This window comes from Pagrus major, chromosome 4, assembly GCF_040436345.1.
Source record: "Pagrus major chromosome 4, Pma_NU_1.0".
Lineage (NCBI taxonomy): Eukaryota > Metazoa > Chordata > Actinopteri > Spariformes > Sparidae > Pagrus > Pagrus major.
The window spans coordinates 14,986,853-15,009,841 of NC_133218.1; positions in this window are offsets into that span (position 1 = coordinate 14,986,853).

The window sequence follows — 22,989 nt, forward strand, 5'->3', positions numbered from 1 at the left end:
AGAGAGAGAGAGAGAGAGAGAGAGAGAGAGAGAGAGAGAGAGGAGAAAAATTGAGGTCATTTCTGGTCATGCTGTAAATCAGCCAACAAAAGAGAAGCAATCAGGGCAAGCTTAACTCGAACACTTCTTAATGTTAAGCAGTAGAAATTAGTGCTTTAAATACGGATTACTGCACACATCACAGCCTTGCTCACTAATATTAAACTTTCTACGTGATTTGATATCTGAGTAATCTTATATCACCTGACTATTAAATTATGAATCATTCTGAGGTAAAGTTGACTTTCAGAAAAGTAAAGCCCTATTTTCAACCTTCAAGTTGTGCTCGCACACCTTGTATCTGTATAAACTACACATTACAGTTTTCCTTACCTTTTGCCAGTCACAAACACAATTGTCAAAACACAAAGGTTTAAGTAGGCCATCTTATCGATGCAGTTGGTTGCATCCAGTCTGCAGTTATTCTGCTCCCAGGCATTTTCTGTCAGTTCAGGCAGTTGCACCATGTGAGAATGTTCATTGACCGGGAGCCCAGGAGGAGCTTCATTGACATCCAACACATCAAACATGCCTGGAAGCCATTTCTTCACCATCTCCAAGAGCTGGTTTTGCTGATAGGAAAGACTCTTCACCTTGGAAAGAAAGGAAAAAGATGCACTTTTAAAAAAGTAGTAGTTTCACATTTTTCACCTTTTGTTTTCAATACAGTCTGCAACATCGGTGTAGAAGCCGCATTTCAAAGACACTCAGAATAAGAATTTATGCTTTAAGTAAAGCAGTAGTTTTATCTTAAATGCAATCTAACTCATAGTATTATACTGTATAAAGCCCTTTGTTTCTTATCTGGAAACTTTTTATACAGCCACATAGGAAGGGTTAGGTTAACATGGTTTTAACATCTCACTCGGCACCAAGCTCTGACAAATTGAATTTTGACAAGACTGCTAAGCCTTAAAGTTTGAAAGGTTTTGATTTTCATTCATCCATCGACAGCAGAAACCATACCCCATGCATCCAGCGGTTACCACTTCTTACACTTCTTCTTACAATGTCAAAAAAATACATTTCACAGAATGTAAGGGCTAATAGCCAGAACACAATACACGGGATGCCATTTCTACCAGCTCAATCAGAGGAGTACTGTGGACAGCTCAAAAACCTGACACATACACACATTTCTTTGAAAGTCAGTTTCAAACTGAATTATAAATATACCTTCTTTTGGCTGCAGTCCTGGCTGCACTCAGTCATGAAAGTCCGATACAGATCGACAGTGAAATATACAGCAAGTTAGTACTGTATTTATTCCAGTCCATATCTCAGAAATTGGTAAACCCAGTGTTCCCCAGCACTCGCATCATACCCAAGTCATTAGCAAATTTGGAGTCAGACCAATGCATTTGCAAACTAAATGCTTGCTTGGGGCCCCAACCCAAGCTAATTTAATTTGACAAATTTTCAAATTCATCTTAATATTTAGTGTATATTCAGCTTAAAGCAGCTACAGGGAACTCTGTATTCATACAAAGCTCATTGTAGCTTATATTTTTTGGACAAAAGCGGTACAAGCTCCTGTGTAATCATCTTGATCCATGTACATTTGTTTTGGAAGCAAGCGAGAGAGAATAGATTAGAATTTTTAAAACTATTTTCTTATTAACATAAAGGTAACATATTTGTGGCTAAGATTATCAATTGTTATATGACGGTGAAACTATCTTAGTACTGTTAATAAACTTAGTTTAGTTACAAGCAGGCTCACTTGTAACCTAACAATCAGTTGCTCGGTAATAGCAATTTTGTTGCGTTAAAGTTATTAACATTTACTCGTAATGTTATTTTCTTCATAATACTAAGCAAACAGAAAGATATCTCAGTTACAAGGCTACCGTAAAATGTTACATTATAAGCAAGTTGTTCTGCTGCCGTACCACCAGACTACAGAGCAGCTTCTTTCCTCAGGCTGAGAGACTCCTCAATTGATCCATAGCACTCTGCCATGAAAAAAGTCTTAATTTTATGTCGTACTATTTCGCAGTAAAATAATAAGTCATGAGCTGCAATAAGAATAAACAGCCAATCTTTCACTGATGGTCTCGTTTGCTTATGTAGGTCTTACAGAGGCATCACTATAAAATTGAGACTCTTTCATAACTGCTTATTGTGTGCAGATTCTGTAATTGCCCTTCTCTTAAGAAGGTAACCACTGGATACGTAACAAGCAGGTTCATGTATTATCTTTAATTAACAGTAGTTAATAGTTTTTCTTGACATTTGCACACTACCTAGTTAATTTACAGTACAGTGTATTCCTTTTGACTGCTGTTATCTTTCACTTAGTTGTTGTTTGATTTCCTCTGTGCAGTCCGACATGATGTAGTTAATTTTAAAAGTGTTGTGTAAGCACCACTCCCCTGTACATTATCTGCAGTGGTCTTAGTAGTGCTCCTCAGCAGCATTCACCCCAGGCCTATTGTCTAACCAGTTCACCGTGACCCAATTTCATCACTGTTCAACAGGATTAACGAAAGCCGAACAAAAGATGTTGAGTGTCTGTAAGAGCAAGAAAATAAAGACAGAGGTGGAGGCGGTGATCTTAGTCTTTGCTTTTCTAAGCAAACTGTATGCAAAAGAAAGTGATGTACTTCTTAATATTGTATACGATAAGACCTAATTTTCTTATCCTTGATCTGTTATGTCCTATCTGCGAAAAGGTGAACTGAACAGGCACAATTTAATTGTTACAGCTTTTCTTTTACAGCGTGTTTTTGTGTTTTTTCAGTGCAGAGTAGCACAATATTGAGGCTGGTTGCTTTGCTAAGATTTTACAGATGCATATATTTATATTATTTTTGGACATTTTTGTTTCTTAAGTCATCAGTCACAAACCTGCACCATGTTTACAGAGAAAAACATTTGTTAGACTGTATATTACATTATTTGACACCAGGTTAACAAATGAATCTACGCGCACACTGTAACTCTGCTTTAACTTCAAATCCATGTCATTACATGACAATGCATGGTCCTAATGGATGACTGGTGGTGTGTATTGATTGAACTCCTTCTGTTTTAACATTAGCTATACCAATGTAAGGAACAGTCTTGTTGTTTAAATGGAGAAGCTCACCAAATACCATCTTTACCAACTTTGATGCTGCACTATTCAGTGGATTTTAATTTATTTTCAGACATAATACAAATACTTTTCACACAAGCGTAAAACACATTTAAAATAAAATTTGCATGGTTCAAGCACTTTAGCAAAGCCTCACTGATGTTACCTTTACCCACAGTTTATTACTTACTACTTTATTAGTTTACTTACTATTTACTAATTAAATACTTCAAAATTGTACTTGCTTTTGTCGACGCTTAATCTTCAACCATGTGGATTTGTTTATCAGTTTAGGCTGTTTTACTAACAGTACATTTTTGTATACGAGAATAATTGCGTGACCAAACAGATCCAAGCAGCTCTCTTAAAAAGAAGGCATCTGCTGAGATGGGCAGCAAACTCTGCTTACAGAAAATGTATGCAGTGAAAGTGATGCAAATTTAATGTGAACACTTTCAGATACTGGCTAGTGGATATACATATTAAATGTGGAACACAAATTTTCAATTTCCAATGTGTATTTTTTTTTTTTTTTTGTCTGTGATGCACTGTTAGCTTATTTTTTTTGTTTGTTTGTTTGTTTTGTTGTTTCTGTATATATTAAGTTGTTTCTCTAGATGAATTAAAGACAGACAGGTTTACCATAGACTGGAGGGTATGAAGTCTCATTTATTGAGAGCTAAATACAAAAACCTCCTCCAGTACTGGATAATTGTCAAGCTTTCAAAGCCTTATTGTGTAATATGTCATGTTTTTGTTTGCCCTTGAGTTTGATTGTTCAAGAAAATAAGCCAGCAGTGAAGGAGTTTCAGACTGTCAGCACCATATGAACATTTACAAATACACATCTTGTGAGATGAAAAGATAAAAAAGAACCATAATGATAAAAGGCAATATGCCATTACTCATTCTTAATTTAAGAATTTTCATTTAATGTAAGCCTTAAAGAACACATTAGTACTTTCAAAGTACTTGCTTTAACCTTTGTCAATTCCATTTGAAGCAGAGGAGGCAGTGTGACACAATCCATTATAGAGTCAATTATAAAACAAAGTTCATGTCTGAAATCCCATTTGTGAAGTCAAGACTCTCCACTGTGGCACTTTCTGTGCTCACTGGGTAGGCATGGACACTTTGCTGCTACAATTTTTTTGGGCATATGCATGGAAACTCTGTCTTTGTTTTACTATTGGTACTAAAGACAAGTCCAACTTGTCTCACAAGTATTTATTTATTTACATATTGTCACACTGAGGTAGATAAGGTAGAACCAGATGAACGAGACTGTAGGCAGGAATATCAATGGATGAGGTTTATTTAGAATCCACGGCAGGACCCGAGAAACAACAGGAACAGGCAAACACAAATGGACTTAAATACAAACTAAACTAACGAGGAGATAAGGTGCAGGTGGAGTGAAACACAGGTGACAGTAGTGAGTGAAAAACACTTGGAACAGGGAAGGAGCTGATAGGCTAGAAAACACTTGGAACAGGGAAGGGCTAATGAGACAAATGCAAGACAAGTGTGAAGACTGGGGAGGAACACAAGAAAACAGGAGGGAAACAGAGAAAAAGACCTCAAACACAAAATACAGAAATGAAAATTTCAAAATAAACACATCATATTTACCACAGTTTTGCAAAGATTATCTATCCAGTTGTTGCCTTTGCAAAATTTTTTTTTCGGGGGTCAGCTAACCACTGCAGTTGAGCCTTTACAGGCGTTGAGTGAGACTATTCCCAGTGCAATTGTGCTACACTGAAAAACAGGAATAGTAATTGCACTGCTCTGCAGGTTCTCATGAAAATTCAATATCAATGTATTTTCTCTCCGTCACTGTATTCCTCTAGAGCACCTGTCAAAAATTGCTCTGCGGCACTGCCAATGCAACTCAATATCAACTCGAATCTCCTCTGAGTCCCTGTTAATCCATTGCTATTACCACTTTGCACCCCTTTAAGTCCCCCTCGATTGATTCATTTTTCAGAAAACCTGCATTCGCTGCTGTGAAATAACGCTTAAAGAGGTGAGTTCACAAAGACAAAAGGAAAACGGAAATGTAATGAAACAGAAGATTCATGCACCGACAGGTGACAAAGGCCACATCACCTACATCTTTTGAAAACAAAGAAGTTTTTTTTTCTTTGGGAAATCGTTGCACTTTAATGATAAGTGAGGTTAACCAAAGTGTGAGGTTCTTGAATGGTGGTCATCGACTTACAATAAGGTATCACAGACATGTAATATGACGTGGAATTGCTTCTATGGCTCACAGCTTTGATGATCATCGTTAAATATAGCTTGTTAACTAACTTTTTATTCTGAGAAAAGTTATTGATCCTACCTGCCTGACTCCAGCCGCAGTACTTTAGCAGATCTTTTCTACTTTCCACATCAGCAAAGTTATGGTTTTGTGTCTTGGCTTTCGAGCTTCTGTCTACCTGCTTCTGTCTGCATTTGGGTCCTATCCCTGTTGCCTGTATTCACCAGCCGTGACACAACATTCACCAAGGGATTAACACAAATGGCTCATGATTTGCCCCAGCAGTTGTTGGTCCAGCTAGAAAGACGTGAACCCTTGCCAGATTTCCCAACCACAAACACTGCCAATTGTGCTAAATGGAGGGCCCGACTAAACTACTGCTGCAGCTGGGGTTTTAAGGCCCTGAACACTTATAATCCACCCACACAGGTGTTTTCACTTATTTTGGCTGATTAGACCTCCTTCCAGAACTGTGTGGGTATTTACAGACTATGTTTGATTGACAGCTCCCTCACCCAGTAATAAAGGAGGACAACTGCCACCTTTTAACATTCTTAATATTTATGGATTTCCTTTTTAGTAATGTGCACTTAAACAAACCCATTTAACAAACAGGTATTGTTGCATCTACACAAAAATCCAACAATTGTATTTACCATTTGCTCTGTTTCCTTTTTGCTGTACCGCACACACAGTGTTTATGGGAAAAGTGCAGGAATTAAAAGGGATCAATACAGCAGAGGAAAATGTGGTGCAGAAACAAGGCATCTGCAGTACTCCAGGTGTGAAAGCCCTTTACAACCCATTCAGGTGTGGACAACAACAACATGTATGAACAGAGTCCATTCACATGTCCTCCACTAAGTAAAGACAGCAATCTTACAGGTTCCTTGCATGCCACACTGTATGAGATGAGTTTAATTTTAATTTATTTTTTTTCCCCACAATCCTTGTCAGACTGACCAATATCAATTTTGCAGCATGTCAGATTATGCGATGGATGTGTGCAATGAATGTCCGGTGAATCAATGTTAATAGAAAATATGTGCCAGCAGAGGCATCATCCATCTGCACAGGTCATGTTATGAACATTCAGCAATACACTTGTTTTGCCATAGCAGTGGTACTGTCGTCTTACATACATGAAGCAAATGCCAGTGTGCTGTCTTTATGTAGGCCATGTTTGTATTGGCTCTTAAAATGTCAGATCAGTCAGTGTATTCTGAATCATTTCCTGTCATATTTCAGTTGGTTTGGTACAGCTGGTGCAGATGGTGCTATTTTAATTATGTGTTTGAAAGTGATATTAGTGTTTGTAAATGTGGATTTAAAAAGTGTTAGTCTACAGGCACTCAGTGTACCTCCTTCACAACAGCCACACAGCTGTGTCAGTGAAAATGTCCGTTTATATCCTGTCTTTATATATGGTAAACACATTTCTGGAAACCCTTCACAGGTAAACATTTAAACCACTCTACACCACTCACTGCAGTTACATCCTTCCTTACTGTAAGCTTCTGATCCAAGGAAGCGCTTTTGTGCTCACTGATGTATTATAACAGAACGAGGGCACTATAAAACAAACGACCTTCAAAAATCCTGGCCTGAAATATACAACAAAATATGAAAATTAAAGAATGACCAATTCCTTTGTGTGAAAATGTAAGGAGTAGAAGTAAAAAGTCGGCTGAAAAATAATTACTCCAGTAAAGTATAGATACCCAAAATTTCTACTTAAGTAAGGTAACGAAGTATTTGTACTTCGTTACTTGACACCTCTGGCTAAATGTAGGAAAGGCAGACACACACAGCTGATATTGTTTCCTGCACACTGTACTATTATGTTGGTTGGTTTTGAACTAAAGCACATAAACAGTCAATGCAATAGGAGGTCATTGTTAAGTCATATTGATACATTTTTTTTGTAGAAAAATCATTTTTAACGGTGTCTGTGTTTTGTCAGCGATCTAGAGCGTGAGCAATGTCAATGTTATCAAGCTAGCATAAGCAATGTTAACATTAGCTAGCAAGCATTAGCAATGCTAACATTAGCTAGTGTTAGCAACGTTAACGTTTACTAGCCAGCTTTAGAAATGTCAAGTCCTCCTCTAGTTCAACTTCCAAAAGGACACAGGGACAACTCAAATTTCTGACTCAGTCACTTTTATTTTCCTTTTGGCTTTGTCAGTTGATTGGTCTGTTCAGTAAATTAGGTTGTAAACCTATTTTAATTAAACATTTTGATTAAACATTTTTAATGAATTTTAAATGAATTCAAACATTTAATTAAACATTTTAAATGAATTCAAACATTTAATTAAACATTTTAAATGAATTCAAACATTTAATTAAACATTTTAAATGAATCCAAACATTTAATTAAACATTTCAAATGAACTTAAACATTCAATTAAACATTTTGAATAATTAACCACTTAAGCCTTTTAAATGGAATAAAGAAAAATCTAATTTCATGAATTTCCCAAATTTTTAGTAAAGTTTTAACATTTAACAGAATGTTAACATTTTTAACTTTGTATTATCCTTTTGTATCTTATACTTATAATTTTCCAAACTCAAAATGATATATTATTTTAGCACAAACTCATTTAACACAAAATCAATTAAGTCAATGCTGCAATGTGTTCCTTAACCAATCTACACAGCAGTTAACATAAACTTGAACATATTAAGCAGCATTTCAAACACCATGAAAGTAAATAAAATATTTCACCGACCATTGGCGTCTTTGGACTGAACCTTTGAGTGAACCTGGAGCTTCTTCTCTAAAGTTTGTTTGTCTGAATGACTGAGATCCTCCATGTCTTCACAGGTGCTCCAAATCAGTGACAATGACTGATCAAGTAACCAGCAGCCAGTTTGCTGCTGCTGGTGCACTCTGGGAAGTGTAGTTGAGACCCATTCTTGAGATTCAGCTCAACAAGAAATGTTAGCTTAGTGCGACAAACTGGTAACCACTTGGGGCAGATGATCGAACAGCAGCGATGTCGTGTCGTGAATGCAACGCCTTATTAAAGGTATAGAAATACTATGCTACATAATAATATAGAATAATGTTTTTCCAGTACTGTGTGGTTCTCATCTTTGTTTTTGTGCTCCACAGGGCATCACTTGTGGTCCTGGAGCTAAAACTGGGTAATAAGACGAAACATCACAAATCAAATTGGCTGAACCGACATTTGACTTGCAGGATTTTGTATGATGTTGTTGGTGATTTCATTGTTGGTTTTCTTCTTCTTCTTTGCAATGAAGCCATTAACATTCACTTCATGAGTCTCCAGTGTGCTCCATGGAACCAAGTATGTTACACAATCTCCAGAGCCATAGATCCGTGGCAGCTGTGCAGCAAGAAAAATAAATGAAACCACGCTGGGTTATATCATGTTATTTCAGTGGGAAGCATTGTGTCACCATCAAACATCACACACAGGCATCATCCTGCAGTAACCATCTGCACTGCTTGTTCTGTGCAAGGAAAATGCTAAAGACAGTGGACAAAAAGAAGATTCTGTCCTCACAAGCCTCATTTACAGATCACAGTAAGAACTCTCGAAAGGTTCTGGCTGTGAGACAAATACGACCTGGTATCACCCTTTATTTAACCCAGGCACTGTGGTATGTAATGGGAGTACACCTGTCTCACTCAAGCAGTCCCCCACTGTGTTCCTCACCCACACATGCATCTTACGAAACAGAAAGTGCGGCAACACTGCACATCAAACACGTATTTATAGTCCCTACAAAATGTCTGCTCTGCTGGCTTGAAAAATGAAAACACACTGGATCTATAATGCGATGTTAGCTGAGAGTGTGACTACAAACAGGTCGATTCAATGAGTGGACTAGTGACAAAACTTAATCTCCAGAAATATTCAAAAATACAATCAAATAATCACTTATATTACAAATAACAATTAACACTGTTTGACACAATTGTAGCTCATTGACTTAAGTGATTAAGACCATTTGATCTAGTACACTGAGACAGTCATATGTTCATCCACGTGTCTAATTCTATTCTTTTTAAAAATGTTCCACCTAAAATATAAAAAAAATGAGTTAAAAAAGAAAACAACAAAAAAAAGCTTCAGAGGGACTTAGGAATGATGCACCATAACTCCAAAGCGTGATGGCATGAATAACCCAATCAGTTTGCACAAAATCTTATCTTGTATTTTATCCATATTTCAGGAAAACCTGAAGACTGTCATCAATGCAAGCTGGTGTCAGGGTAAACTAAACTACAGTGAAACCTTTCATGGCTTTGAGTCTTGCGTTTGGGTTTCTGTTGAAGTGTAGCTTAATGCAACTCAAGTGATTAGATGAGAGGGTCGTGATTTAGTCTTCTTATAGCTCACTGGCATACAATCCGTACTGCAAGCTGGAATGGACGCTACAGATTTTGGTAACAAACAAAATCAAATGGGATTACAGGTTTTAATTCATTTTAGTTGTGTTGGATCCCAGACCTCAGCATGCGGCTGACTATCTGGCAGGGCTTCCTACTTAACAGAGCAGAGCCGTCATTAACATCATTAGTTCCACCTGTTCTTTCTCTGCTATGACAAGTGAAAATATCTGCCATGTAAAAAAAAACAACCCTTTTTTGCACTGCCCTGTCTGTTTCAAACGAACCCTGATCAGAATATTAAAGTCTGCTTTAATCATTTTTAGTCACAAGCACTGAAGGTCTTACAGCTTTTTAACAATATTACATGAATATCCACATGGCCTTTTGCAGCTACTTGTCAACTGCTGTTTGTTAAGTGAGCAGCAGACTGGACGAGAAAATGTTCTTATGTTCTATTTCTTTTCTTTCGCATCAGTTTTGTCGACGGCTAAATGAGTCAGCCAGCAATTCTACTGTTGCAGTGAAAGTCAATCAAACATATGAGAAATCTAAATGTCATTTAGATGAATATACTTGTTAACCAAAGTCAATTTTCTCAACCATTTATCCTAATGGATATATAATGGATATGACGTGTATGGATGTATTAACAATGTGCATGCACAAAAGATATACATACACTTTGTCCTGCACTTGTATTTATAAAGGCACGCAGCATGTGCGGTGAGTGAGCGTACCTCACCAGACTTCAGACTAGGACTGTCACGATATCAGATTTTTACTGGACGATTATCGTTGCCAAAAGAATTCACGATAAGGATATTATCACGATATATTGAGAGAAATTTGAAAGAAAAGCTCTCAGTCAAAACCTTTTTTTTATTGTGTTTTCTGTCAAATGAATAACCTTCATTATTCAAGTGTAGGGAGGTAGAGAGAGTCTATGTAACCACAAATGTCTGTTGATTCGACATGATTTTTTGTCTATTCGTAACACAATATTTCATTTTTTGAATATCACGGTTGTTGTCTATACTGGTTATCTGCGACACCCCTACTTCAGACCTGCCCAAACACGTTTTTCTAGAGACAGCTGTGGGTGTAATGATGCGGTAGACATGACATATAATGTGAGAGAGGTAACCGTAGAGTGAAACATTGTTAACTGTGTTATACAGTCTACACAACGTTCTGTGAATTCTCACTCAGGGGGTTATTTCTAAACTTATCTTTAAATAATGATTGATGAAATTACCTTTCTTCTTATTTACAATGGAGCCATTACTTCCCTGTTAACGATCTTTTCATTTGATCCTGAGTTGTGAAGCACTTTGCAAAGTCTGGTTCAATATAAGACCTATAAATTCATCATCAATCATCCTTCTGATGTTTAATTATGACAACTGAGATATTACCACATCGTTAACAGGTACGTATATGTGTGGCACTGTAATTCAGTGTTCCTCAGCCTTACACAACGGTCACGCGTACTGACGGCTAATACTGTTGGAGAACCTCGCTGTTGAAACACAATCAGTTGTACTTCTTCTTCTTCACTGCCTTTCTTTTCATTGACAGGTCTAATTAGTGGTGGAGTGGGCGAAAAAATATACAAACAGATGTTTAAGGTCATTTCTACATCCATTTATAGGTAATCGTGGGAGTGCAATTGAAGCTTGGGCATGTGTCTGTTTCCACAACGATAGAGATTTTTTCAAAACAGAATCAGGCACACGCACAGCCTTATAAATGTCAGGAAGACAATGTGTATCTGTCATGGTTTGGGCTCTTGGTAAGCTGTTCTCCTGTTTTATTTTGGAGATTATATCCTTGTGTGTCATGTTTGACTTTCCACTTCCTGTCTTTATCTTTTTCCCACATTTTCTGTGTACACCTGTGTTCCATCAGTTAATCATTCCTGTGTGTTTAAGCCTGTGTTTTTCCCTCACTCTTTGTTGGTCTGTCTGTGTCTCCTGGGTTCTTCAGGGTAATAAAATGTACTAATGTACGTTAAAGACATTTGTGACACTTTTCCTTGCAGTTGCTGAAATCCAGACAATCTGTTATTTTGTGCAAGACGGTGAACTTCTAGTGATCAAAGGACATTTACCTATCAAACCTGTTGTACACAGGAGCAGTTTGTATTGGGTAACATGTCCACACACTACAACTTCTTCTCTATGGCTCCACTGCAGTATGATTCCAAACTGATTACTATACTTGATGTCATGAGAAGGATTTATAAGATAAATGAAACCAAGCTATCAAACTTCAAGGTGGGACTTTTGAATATTTTATATCCACCATTACAAGACTGTCAGGGCTTGAATTGGTTTATGATCCAAGAAATCCAGTCATCATCATCATCACAGTATGCTGTGTGGTGCAGAACAACAATACCTCCTCCTGTGATCAAAGGATCTAAGTACAATTTTGGATCTCTGTTTAATCAGGATTATCTGAAATGCCTCTGATCTGTTCAGAATGTCTCAGTGATATAACACCAGCTACAAGCTGGAGGTCTCCTGAATCTGAATTCATGCGAGCTCAATCTCAGCTCCCTTTGACTCACCTCAGTAATTGGTTTCACTGTGATCTACAGTGGCTGTTAAGCTATTCATAAAGGGGAGCTGACATCGCCGCAGGGAGACCTGACTGAGCAGCAAACCGCAGTGTACGGACCAGCAGTATGATGCGCTCACTTAGAAATAATAAAGAGTGGGAACTCTGCTGCTTTAATTGCTGCTCATGATTAAACTAAAAACGGTTTCATTTAATGGACACGGAGCAAACCGTTATCAGAGAGGCCTTCCCAAATAACCTGATCTCAGCATAAGCCAGCCACTTTTACACTGAACCATTAGCAGCTCAGTTAGGGAGAAAATGCATCAGCTCTATCATTACCTCTACGCTATTATCATGTCACGTGATGCAAAAAGTAGAATAATAGTCTTCATAAAAAATGCACTAAACAGTTCCCTCACCCATTGTTTTTGCTAAGAATATGCAGAGTATGCAGACAATAATGCAAGCATCAGCTGAAATTCTTACTTCAGCAATGTTGAGGGTTTTGGCGCTCATCACTAGTCTACATCACGACGATTATTTAAATAATTTCAACATTACAAGTACATCTCAAAAAATTTGAATATCATGGAAAAGTTATTTGTTTCCTTCATTTAATTCAAAATGTGAAACTTCCATATATTCTAGATTAATTACACATAAAGTGATTATTTCAAGCCTTTTTCTTGTTTTAATGTTGATGATTATGGCTTACAGCTCATGAAAATCAAAAACCCAGTATCTCAAAATATTAGATTATGACGTAAGACCAACCAAAAAAAGGATTTATAATACATAAATGTTGACCTTCTGAGAAGTATGTTCATTTATGCACTCAATAGTTGGTCAGGGCTCATTTTGCAGAAATTACAGCATCCATGGGACTGCTGAAATGTTATGGAAACCCAGGTTGCTTTGATAGCAGCCTTCAGCTCATCTGTATTGTCGGTACTGTTGTCTCTCATCTTCCTCTTGACAATAGGTCAGGTCAGGCTAGTTGGCTGGCCAATCAAGCATAGTAATACCAGGGTCAGCAACAGTGCCGGCCCTGGCCAATTTGGTGACCTAGGCAAGATTTTAGCTGGCGCCCCCTTGCATCGCAGTCAATTTCACAATCATTTTTCATACACTCACACAGAAACTGCATGTATGTATTCAATATTTTAAAAGTGCATCTGAAGAGAGAAAAGAAGTACATGTGACCACTGGATGCTACATTTGAATAAAAAAAAAACAGATGCTTGGTGTGTGCCATACATAAGACTAATATGACTAATAATGAAAATACGATGAGATTCATTCAACTTTATCATCATTGCAATGCAATTCAGTCTAACCAGAGTGCAAAAAGCAGTAAAGTGCAGTGATATATATATATATATATATATATATATATATATATATATATATATAGCCTATAAATGATATGGGAAAGCTAAGATATGGAGTATTAACAGTAATAAACTTTAACTGCACTTTAACACTGATGTAAACTTTAACAAACATTAACTGTGACACAATAAACCAAAGGCTTACAACTGCCCTATTACTTACAAAGGGGATGGAAAGCTAATAGCATTTTAACTGACATACAAGCAGAAAAACACAGCCAACAGGTTAAAATAACGCCTGAACTGGCCTAACGTTAACTTTCCAAATGTCCCTGATGAATTTAAGGTGGAGTAACATTAACTTACGTTGACTCTAGCTATTTACTGATTATTAAACAATGCCACTATCGTCCGAAGTAAGCTAGCAAGTTAACACTCTGCTCCAACAACGGTAACTACGATCATTAAACTATTAATTTCATTCACTTCATCACATTGACGTTACTGTACCTCTATCTTTTTCACGTTTTTCTTCCTCTTCTTTCCTTCTTTTCCTTCCCTGGGTGCCGGATGGTTTCAGTCTTTTGGACATTGTGGTTCTGCTAAAGTATCAATAAATCTCTCTCTTGGTCTTGGGGTCACGGTCCGGTCAGCCTCTCAACAGCATCTCACCTGCCCACAGTGTCAAAGCTACTAGTAACTGGTTTGCTGACCATGGTATTACTGCTTGATATGGTATAGAAATTATTCATCTCATACATCATTTAATCCATTATTTGAATCTAGTAAAACACACAGGCAGTTGACTGACATTTTCATTAGTGGTGGGCACTCAGTATTGTTTTATATCTGCAGTGTATCAATGCAAAGCTGGTAACCCCACTAAACCAATAAGCCTTAATCCAATCAGTGCTGGATGGATGAGGGATGTGCTCTGCTCTGGCTCATTATCCACACCTGCGGGTAATCAGACATAATCAATTCAAGAGGACAATTATTTGGTCTTGTGCTGTTGGAGTGACAATTATTTTTGATGTGAAGACAGTGTAAAGTATACCACGAGTGTCTGTTAAGGGTATGCAGTCGTTTACTCTATTTCCATTTGATATTGTTGGAAATATGCTAATTGAATACAAATTAGTGTGTAAGATGTAAGGAATCCTAATTTATTTACACAATGCAGGAAACCTACATTTACCTTCACTGATTATCCATCTTTCCAATAGAGCACTTGGGAAAATGTTAAAATAGCACAGCAAAACTGTCTCCATTGACGGATTAGTCAGTACAGACTGTAAATACAAATCTTGACAATAAAATACTTAACTATGTAATCTATTCAGATGTGAGGATTTGAAGCTTTTATTGTCTATTGTACATTTCATGTTTTGATTTCTGACAGTTGATCGGATAAACATTTTTGCAAATTGCAAAAATTTGCAATTTGATGTCACCTTGGATGCATTTTTCACTATTCATTTTTAATATTTATTGGATCGTGAATGAAATGAGGCCCGAAATACATGTTTTTCAACATACATATGGAAGTTAACATAATGGTTCTGCAAAACATTGACTGACAATATATTTAATTTGTGTTCCATACAATTTTCACAACCATGATTAACATTTTCATTGTTATATTGTTGCTTGGTTAAATACGGAAAAAACTTAACCCTGGCATGATGCCAGCAACCCAATTGCCAGAATGAATGTTAGCCAAGTATGTTCCTGCAAAACCACAGGTACATTAAAACTGAACGTTTCTTTATTTTGCTACTTTTCTTTCCCTTCGTTTGTTTTTGGTTGGATTTTCAATTTCTCTCTCGTCACAACGCTGTGCTTATGCTCTGGTTAGGTTTAGGCAAAAAAAACACTTGGTCAGGGTTAGGAAAAGATCATACTTTGGCTTAAAAGTACGGCACGATCACGCATATAGATGGTTTGACTTCCCTTGAAAAACAACCAGTTTTGGTTGCCCCAAAAACGTCGGAAATATCCCCAGGTGTCCGCTGTGACTCAAACTCATAGCATCCTGGCAACTGTGCTGATGTACAAAACATGCATGTTTACTTTTATATTTAGCTACATCCACGATCTTTCCCATACATGAACTTAACTGTTCCAGCAGCTTAAATCTAACCATCACCAGAGTTAGGCTGATTTGTACCACCTTTGCACCATGTCCTTAAAATGTTAGTGAGCCTTTCCTTCTGTGACAGTTATATTGCCACTGAGCATACTCCAAGAAGTTAAGTTTCCTTTAAACCGTTGTCAAAACAAATTAGTTGTATAAACATAATTTCAAGGGAAATGTTGATTAAAGAGTAGCTACAGAAATGACAAGATGGATTGTGCTTGGGCTTTAAATATTGTGACAAGGTAAGAAATGTGATATGAATTGTATTTAATTTGTGGATCCATCTGATGCCTGAAATCTCTCGGCAACATAAATTACTGTCTCTAACTCAAGACGATCATTCGCTTCATTTTCATTTAAGAGGCTTTTGCTCAGATTTACACAGTTGCACATACAATTCAAATGGGCATAATATTATACACTTTGCCGTCATGAATGTATAATGAACTGCGGCTCAATTATCATTGACAACTGAGTCTGTACTTCTTGGACAATTAGCATCCTGGAAATCATTGCTACCTTCAGGCAATAATTTCATCATAGGATGAAAGTGATCTAATGCAGTCAGAGAGTTTTTTTCTCTCCAACCAGTCATAAAAGAATGAAATATAAACTTCCATGGACTCAGAAGAACCTTTTACTTTTATTTGTGTTCCCACTCTTTTTTTGTACATACACTGAATTTCTCCAGCCCTCCCTTTGGTAAGCCTCTAAATTCGCAGAGCTCGTGGGTTGTCACATCATCCCCTCCGAGACAGGGACTTGGACAAAGCACAATGAATGAACAGTCGAGGAGTTGCAGTGCGGTAATGAGAGGGGGATGTCAGAGGAGAGAGAGGCTAGTCCTGATGTGCTGTCACAGAGGATATTCTCAAGGCCTGATCAGCCTCCTCTGCAGGCTAGACGCTCACACAGAAACGCGCCCGACACACACACACACACACACACACACACACACACACACACACACACACACACACTGAAGCCAAATAACATCCATGAGGCACATCGAGCTGTGTGCAAAACAAGGGCACGCACCATTTCTGAATGAGTAGCAACTTGACTTGAGCTGTGAGCATCCTGAGGGCCTCGCATGTCACCGCAGTCCATCATTCCTCACTCGCTGCCGCTGCTGACAAGGTCACAGTCTTCAGAGCATCTTCTTAGCTTGTGCCGAATACACTTTTCCATGAAAGGAGCTGTCTCATCCAATTAACCCTTCGAAACAGTATTTGATTGACAACTGGAAATGATAAACATTGCTAAACTGCCATATCCTTCAACAAGAATGTCAAAATCCAACTTTAAGGACTGAGGGGACGTCTCCCGAGAGGCACTTTGGCAAAAACAAAAAAAGTGGAAAGACATTGGAAAGTTGGGGAAAGAGTTCACTTGGTGTATAGCAACCCAGATGTTACAATTCTGCAAACCACACAAGTTCAAATTTGTACATGTCATAGACTACGAACCATTGACTTTTCGACAAAATGTGTTGTATCACGTTCACATTGCATGTTTATTACCTGACACTCATTGAGAGGAGTTGAGAGGACAGTGCAGGAGGCTTGAAACTAAATAAGACTGTGCTTTTCAAACCCAAACGTCAGTATTACTATTTTACCAACAGGAGCTTTAAGTCCAAAGTGAGTTCCAAATCTAGGGATTTAGTGTTGAGATTGTAGGTCGGCCACCATCCGAAAGTGTTTGACAAACTGGGAAAACCCAAAGCGTCAGTATTTGACGAGTTGGGAATGAGACTCAAAAATCGACTATCTTATACAAACAGGAGCTTTAAGAACTGTGGAGATCTTTAAAAGCAGCTGAAGACCCACCTGTTTAGACTTGCCTTTGCGTAATTTTGTATTTACTTTTATTTTTATTTTTATTTATTTTTTATTTTATTGTGTTTTATTTTTAAATCTGTACTTATCTCTGTATTCATGTCAGTTGCCCAATATGTTTTGTGAAGCTCTGTGATGTTCTTGCTGTATAAAAACTTACTCACTTTAACTTTTTATTCATATATTCTGATTTGATAATGCTGACAGCTATTCCACAATACATTGCACCCCACTTCTCTATGCATGGCTATCTTGACAATACATTTTGTTTGTTTTCTGCCTGGTTGGTTGTGCAAACACATTTTGAATTGTAGCTGCTTCCCTGGGTGGAAAGATTCACATACAGTAATGTGACTGGAGAGACTAGTGACCGATTTGGAAGCTAGTTAACATCTGTGGTTTTCACCTGCACTAGCCTCAGGTTCCTCAGAGCTCCCGAGCCATTAAGTCCAGTCCACATGTGGAATAACTTAACAACTATTCAGTTTGTACTCATGTCCATCCCTTTTGTCAACTGATTATCCATTTCAGGATCATGAGGAGCTGGAGCCTGTCCCAACACAGATTTATTCAGCTCGTGTAATCTCATCTCTAATATGATCTCAGTGCAATCTTATCACACAGTCATGGCAATTAAATGTGTAAAATTATTCACATATGAGCAGCACATATTGTGCTGTAGCAGCTGCCATATTCGCTTATCAAAGCAGGTGACCACACAGCTCCCACAGAAAAAAAAGAGGAATAATATATTTATATCCTTATCACAGAAAGCCAGAAATTGAGAGAGAGGACCTTATTCTTAAGTAAAGATCGATATCAACAGGTTTGCCCAGTAGGAATTGTGTGGCCAGCTGCTTTTTCAAGGCTCTCTGTATTCCGACAGTGGAGATGCCCTGAAGCCTCCGGTGACCCCTGCGTCCATATCTGACAGTACAGCTTTCAGAGATGCCTGAGATGGTAGTCATGATGAAGAGTGGGAGGGAGAGAGGGCATCTGTGAGAAGTTGGCACCATATTTAAGTATTTCCTCCCACAGGGAGCGGAAGCAACTCCCACACACAGCCAGAAACTTAAGATCACATCTCACTGAAAATAGCGGGTCACTGTGTCGTGTTTTCAGCTGTATGTTTAGAAAATAAAGCTGAGTCATTAACTGTTATTGTGCGGTGCTGTGTGTGTATACATACTCAACATAAAAGTGACTTTCGAAAGACCTGTGCCATATGACTTTTTTCTCAGATTTCAAATAACTCATTACACTGTGTTCCAAATTATTATGCAAGTACGCTTTCAATTAAACAAACATTTGATTTTTAGTTTTTCAATGAAAGTTTTCAGATAAAGGCGTATTAAGGAAAGTTTCTGTAAGGCAAATTCATCGTATTAAGAGAGCAGCCGTGAAAAAGCCACTGATGAGTAGCAAACAGGTATTTGAAGCTTCTGGTGCCTCTGGAGTCCCAAGAACCTCTCGATGCAGGATCCTCCAGAGGCTTGCTGATGTGCATAAAGCTGTATTTTGGCCACCCTGATGAATGCCGTGCTGCACTGGATGGTCCAGATGGATGGAGTTCTGGATGGTTGGTGGATGGCCAGCATGTCCCAACAAGGTTGCAACATCAGCAAGGAGGTGGCGGAGTGATGTTCTGGGCTGGAATCATCATCATTTACCTCCAAACAGCAGCTCTGGGAGGCAATTCTGGCATCCTCAAAGGAAATACAGGCATAAACTGTACATGGACTTACAAGTTCAATGGATAAGAGAGTTGTTAAGGTGATATCAAAGAAGGGCTCCTATGTTAATATGTAACTTGCTCTGTAACGATGTTTTTGATTGAAATAGCTTTGATTTTAGAATAAGTAAACCTCCCACTAACCCTCCTAATGCAAAAAAACAAACAGATTTCTGTTTTCAATCCTTTTCTTCTGTTTTGCATAATAATTTGGAACACTGTATTTAATGATTGTCATCATTGGTAATTTTGTTTAATAAAATCCAGATTACGATATAATTGTTGAGGAATAATAATTCCTATTGACTGCCAATTGTATATACTATTTATGGAAAAAAGAACAAAAACAGTATATGCATAATAATTTGGAACACAGTGTAGAAAAATACCACTTTTACTCAAATCCTTCTCCTTCCATTCCCCTTTCACCGTCTTTGGCAGGATGTTGAAAAAGATAAAAAAATAAATAAAAAACTACACTCAAATGTTATTTGTTGCTATTTTTATCGAGATCATTTTACCAGGATGCTGCTGCAGCTGCTGAGAGGAAGATCAATGTGGCGGTGAATGATGAGGTAGACGATATCACAAAGGAACAAAAGCGAGGACGGGGACAGGAATGGACGAAAATGAGCCACCAGCCAGCCATAGGTCATCTGACAGAGAAACACAAAGTAACCCTGAGAGACAGAATGGCTACACATTTGAGTTCAGCTGGGCGCTTCTCTTGAACAATGATCTCAAACAAAACCGAACGTGTTCTTTGACAACATTTCTGTTGTCATCTTCGTCGGATCTGTATTGAAAAGTCATCTCACAAATTTCCAAATAAATAGTGAATAAAAAAGTAAAGGTCTTTCACTGGTTCATGCTGCGCTGCTGTCTGAAGAATGTCAAAGAATGACAGCGTAACACAGTCCTGACAGCACATACAGTATGAAGTATTGATCTCATATGTTGCTGTATAGCCCAGAGTTGTCACTCTCTTAGTGAGGCGCTGTCTAGAAAGTTTGTGTCTTTTCTGCATATCAGAGGTGACACAAGCTCTCCTAGTCAGCATCTGGTAGGAATTAATAAAAGATGCTCCATCTCCAAGTTTCAGTTTGCAGTGTGTTTGTGTGTGTGTGTGTATTCACCTACATCTGTCTCCAAATCCTTGGCCTCAATTGCTCTTTGCTTTTGTTGCCTTTCAGCAACAATACAACTGCAGCTGCAGAAATCAACACACTGTCACCGCCATGATTATTTGATTTGTTAATTACAGATACATACTACAATATAACGGACGCTCCAATCACAGACATCGACACAATAGATGCTTTTTATTCTTTTGCATGGTGTGAAGCAAAACAAAGTCCTGCAGTTTTGTTGCTTCAATGTAAGTTTTCTAGTTTCATAAAGTGGCACAGCAGAGGTAGTAGTATTTTTTTTTTTTTTCAGCAAGTTGTGAATGTTTGACATAAACCGGCCCTGAAGGTATAGTGCAGTACGCACAAAGTAGCAGGAACTGAGAGCAGGTGGAAACATTTTAGTGGCACAGTTTGTGTGTGCGTGCGTGTGGGTGTTCATAAAGCTTCAGTGCGGTGGAGAGATTCCAAAGTTGCTTTGAAAAAAGCTGAGGCAGAATTTCTACCCATCAAAGTAAGCAGACATATGCTGAGGATCAAGTGTAACTGCCAGGAGGAGGGGGAAAAAAATAAAACAGCCTTCTAGATGTTCATCATTAAGTCAGCTATGCTAATTAGCACACTGCGTTTATATTTTTTTTATCAGTTCAAGCACCAGAGAGCCAGATAAGAATATGCTCACCCGGGGCAACGGACATGACTGACAGCTGTTGCGTCTAACAGTATACAGTCTGCACATATGCCAGTCAAGCTCTCAGGGGATTTGCACTGGTAGAAAACCAGCAATCCACACGTGGTTTAAGTGTGTATCACACTTTAGCAAGACTAAAACCTGCTGCTTTCCCTCTGCTATACATTAACATAACCTTACTAGAGAAACATATACATGCATATGTCTATATGGCCAAGACTTATTGTTGTTAGGGTTAGGGTTAGGGTTAGAGAATGGCTCTAAATACACCTCTACTGGCCATGAATATGAACATTGTTATATTGTTATTTTTACTGAATGTAGGTTGGCAATTATAAACAAAGTATTTTCACTCAGTTTACTTATATAGAGATAATAAAGCAAACTGTAGCCTCAAGGTCAATGAAAAGGCTTGTGTACATCTAGACCTTCTCTGCAGCTACAGTAGTCAAACTAAGGATTGATTGAAGTTGATTATTTAGTTGCCATAGCAGCAAATGGAAATATAACAAAGGATGGAGATGATGGAAAGAACATATAATGTGCAAGGTATTCAACCCAGGTGAGCATTCGGTAAATTTACTGAAAGCGAACATTGTTAAATCAGACTAAAAAACATTTTATCAGCAACATGAGAAACAGTCGAGGGCGGTCAGTGAATACTGCAGTAAATACCAGCTCATCATTATCAAGTCAAGCAACATGAATCATCAACAACACACACCAAACAAATGCATCTATTTTTTAGTAATTGTCACACTTAAGATGAGCAGTTTAAGTCGGAGATGTTCAAAACCAATATTCTTAGAGCTGAAGGAAACTGAAGGAAAATGTGTTCCCTCTTTCTTTACAGGTGGCACAGAACACTTAATTTAAAAATCCCACATGAGGAACACTGCCAGGGCCACATTTGTGTGGGTTTTTGTCCAGATGCTCTGCACTCTGTCTGCCACACATGCTGCTCACGTAAACAAAAAAAAAGTCATTAAATAACCTCTATTAACTTGAATTTGCCAGTTTATTAGGGACACGTATACCGTCAATACAACAACCATGCAGTGAAACCTACTTTCTTGAGGTGTTTAGTTTTTGTCAAATGCTTTGAAGTAGTGATTTGAATTCTTTGGTCATTTGAGACACCGTGCTTTTGAGATGGTGTTTCTAATATTTTGTCCACCACATTTATATCAGTGTTCCAGACATTAAAAAAAAAACCTGCATTTTAATTTTAAAAATGTAAGCTGATCTGTCACTGCTGGAGCTGCATTCCTGTGTGCTGGCCCATTTCCAACCTTGTGTATAATTATGTTTGTATGCAATAAATAATAAAATACCTCCTGAAATGCAAAAATTTCTCCAAAAACACAAACCAACCACACATGCAAAGCAATATTAGCCCCATGAAATCTCTTTCCATCAACCTGACATCTGAGCATTTGTGCAAACATCCTTTCATTTCACCGTCCCAATGCTTTATGGGGCAGGCATTCAAACAAAGCCTCCCTTTATCACCCACTCCCCTAAACACACATGGATTATTCATACAAAGAGATGCCCAAGGATCTTTTTTCTGCATTACAGAGTTTGAAATACCTCCTTTCAGTCAGTTCAAGGCTCCAATGAGGCATGAAAGATGGGCCAGTCGCACTGAAAACCCTGACACCGAACCAAGTGGAAAAGGAAACATAAAGGCCCTATAGGCTGAATCTTGTGGATGGGTGCTCCCTACACATGTAAATGATATACTTTGAGTGGCCACCCCGGCACATCCTCGCATTCATGCCGCTGCTGCTGGGCTGAATGGAT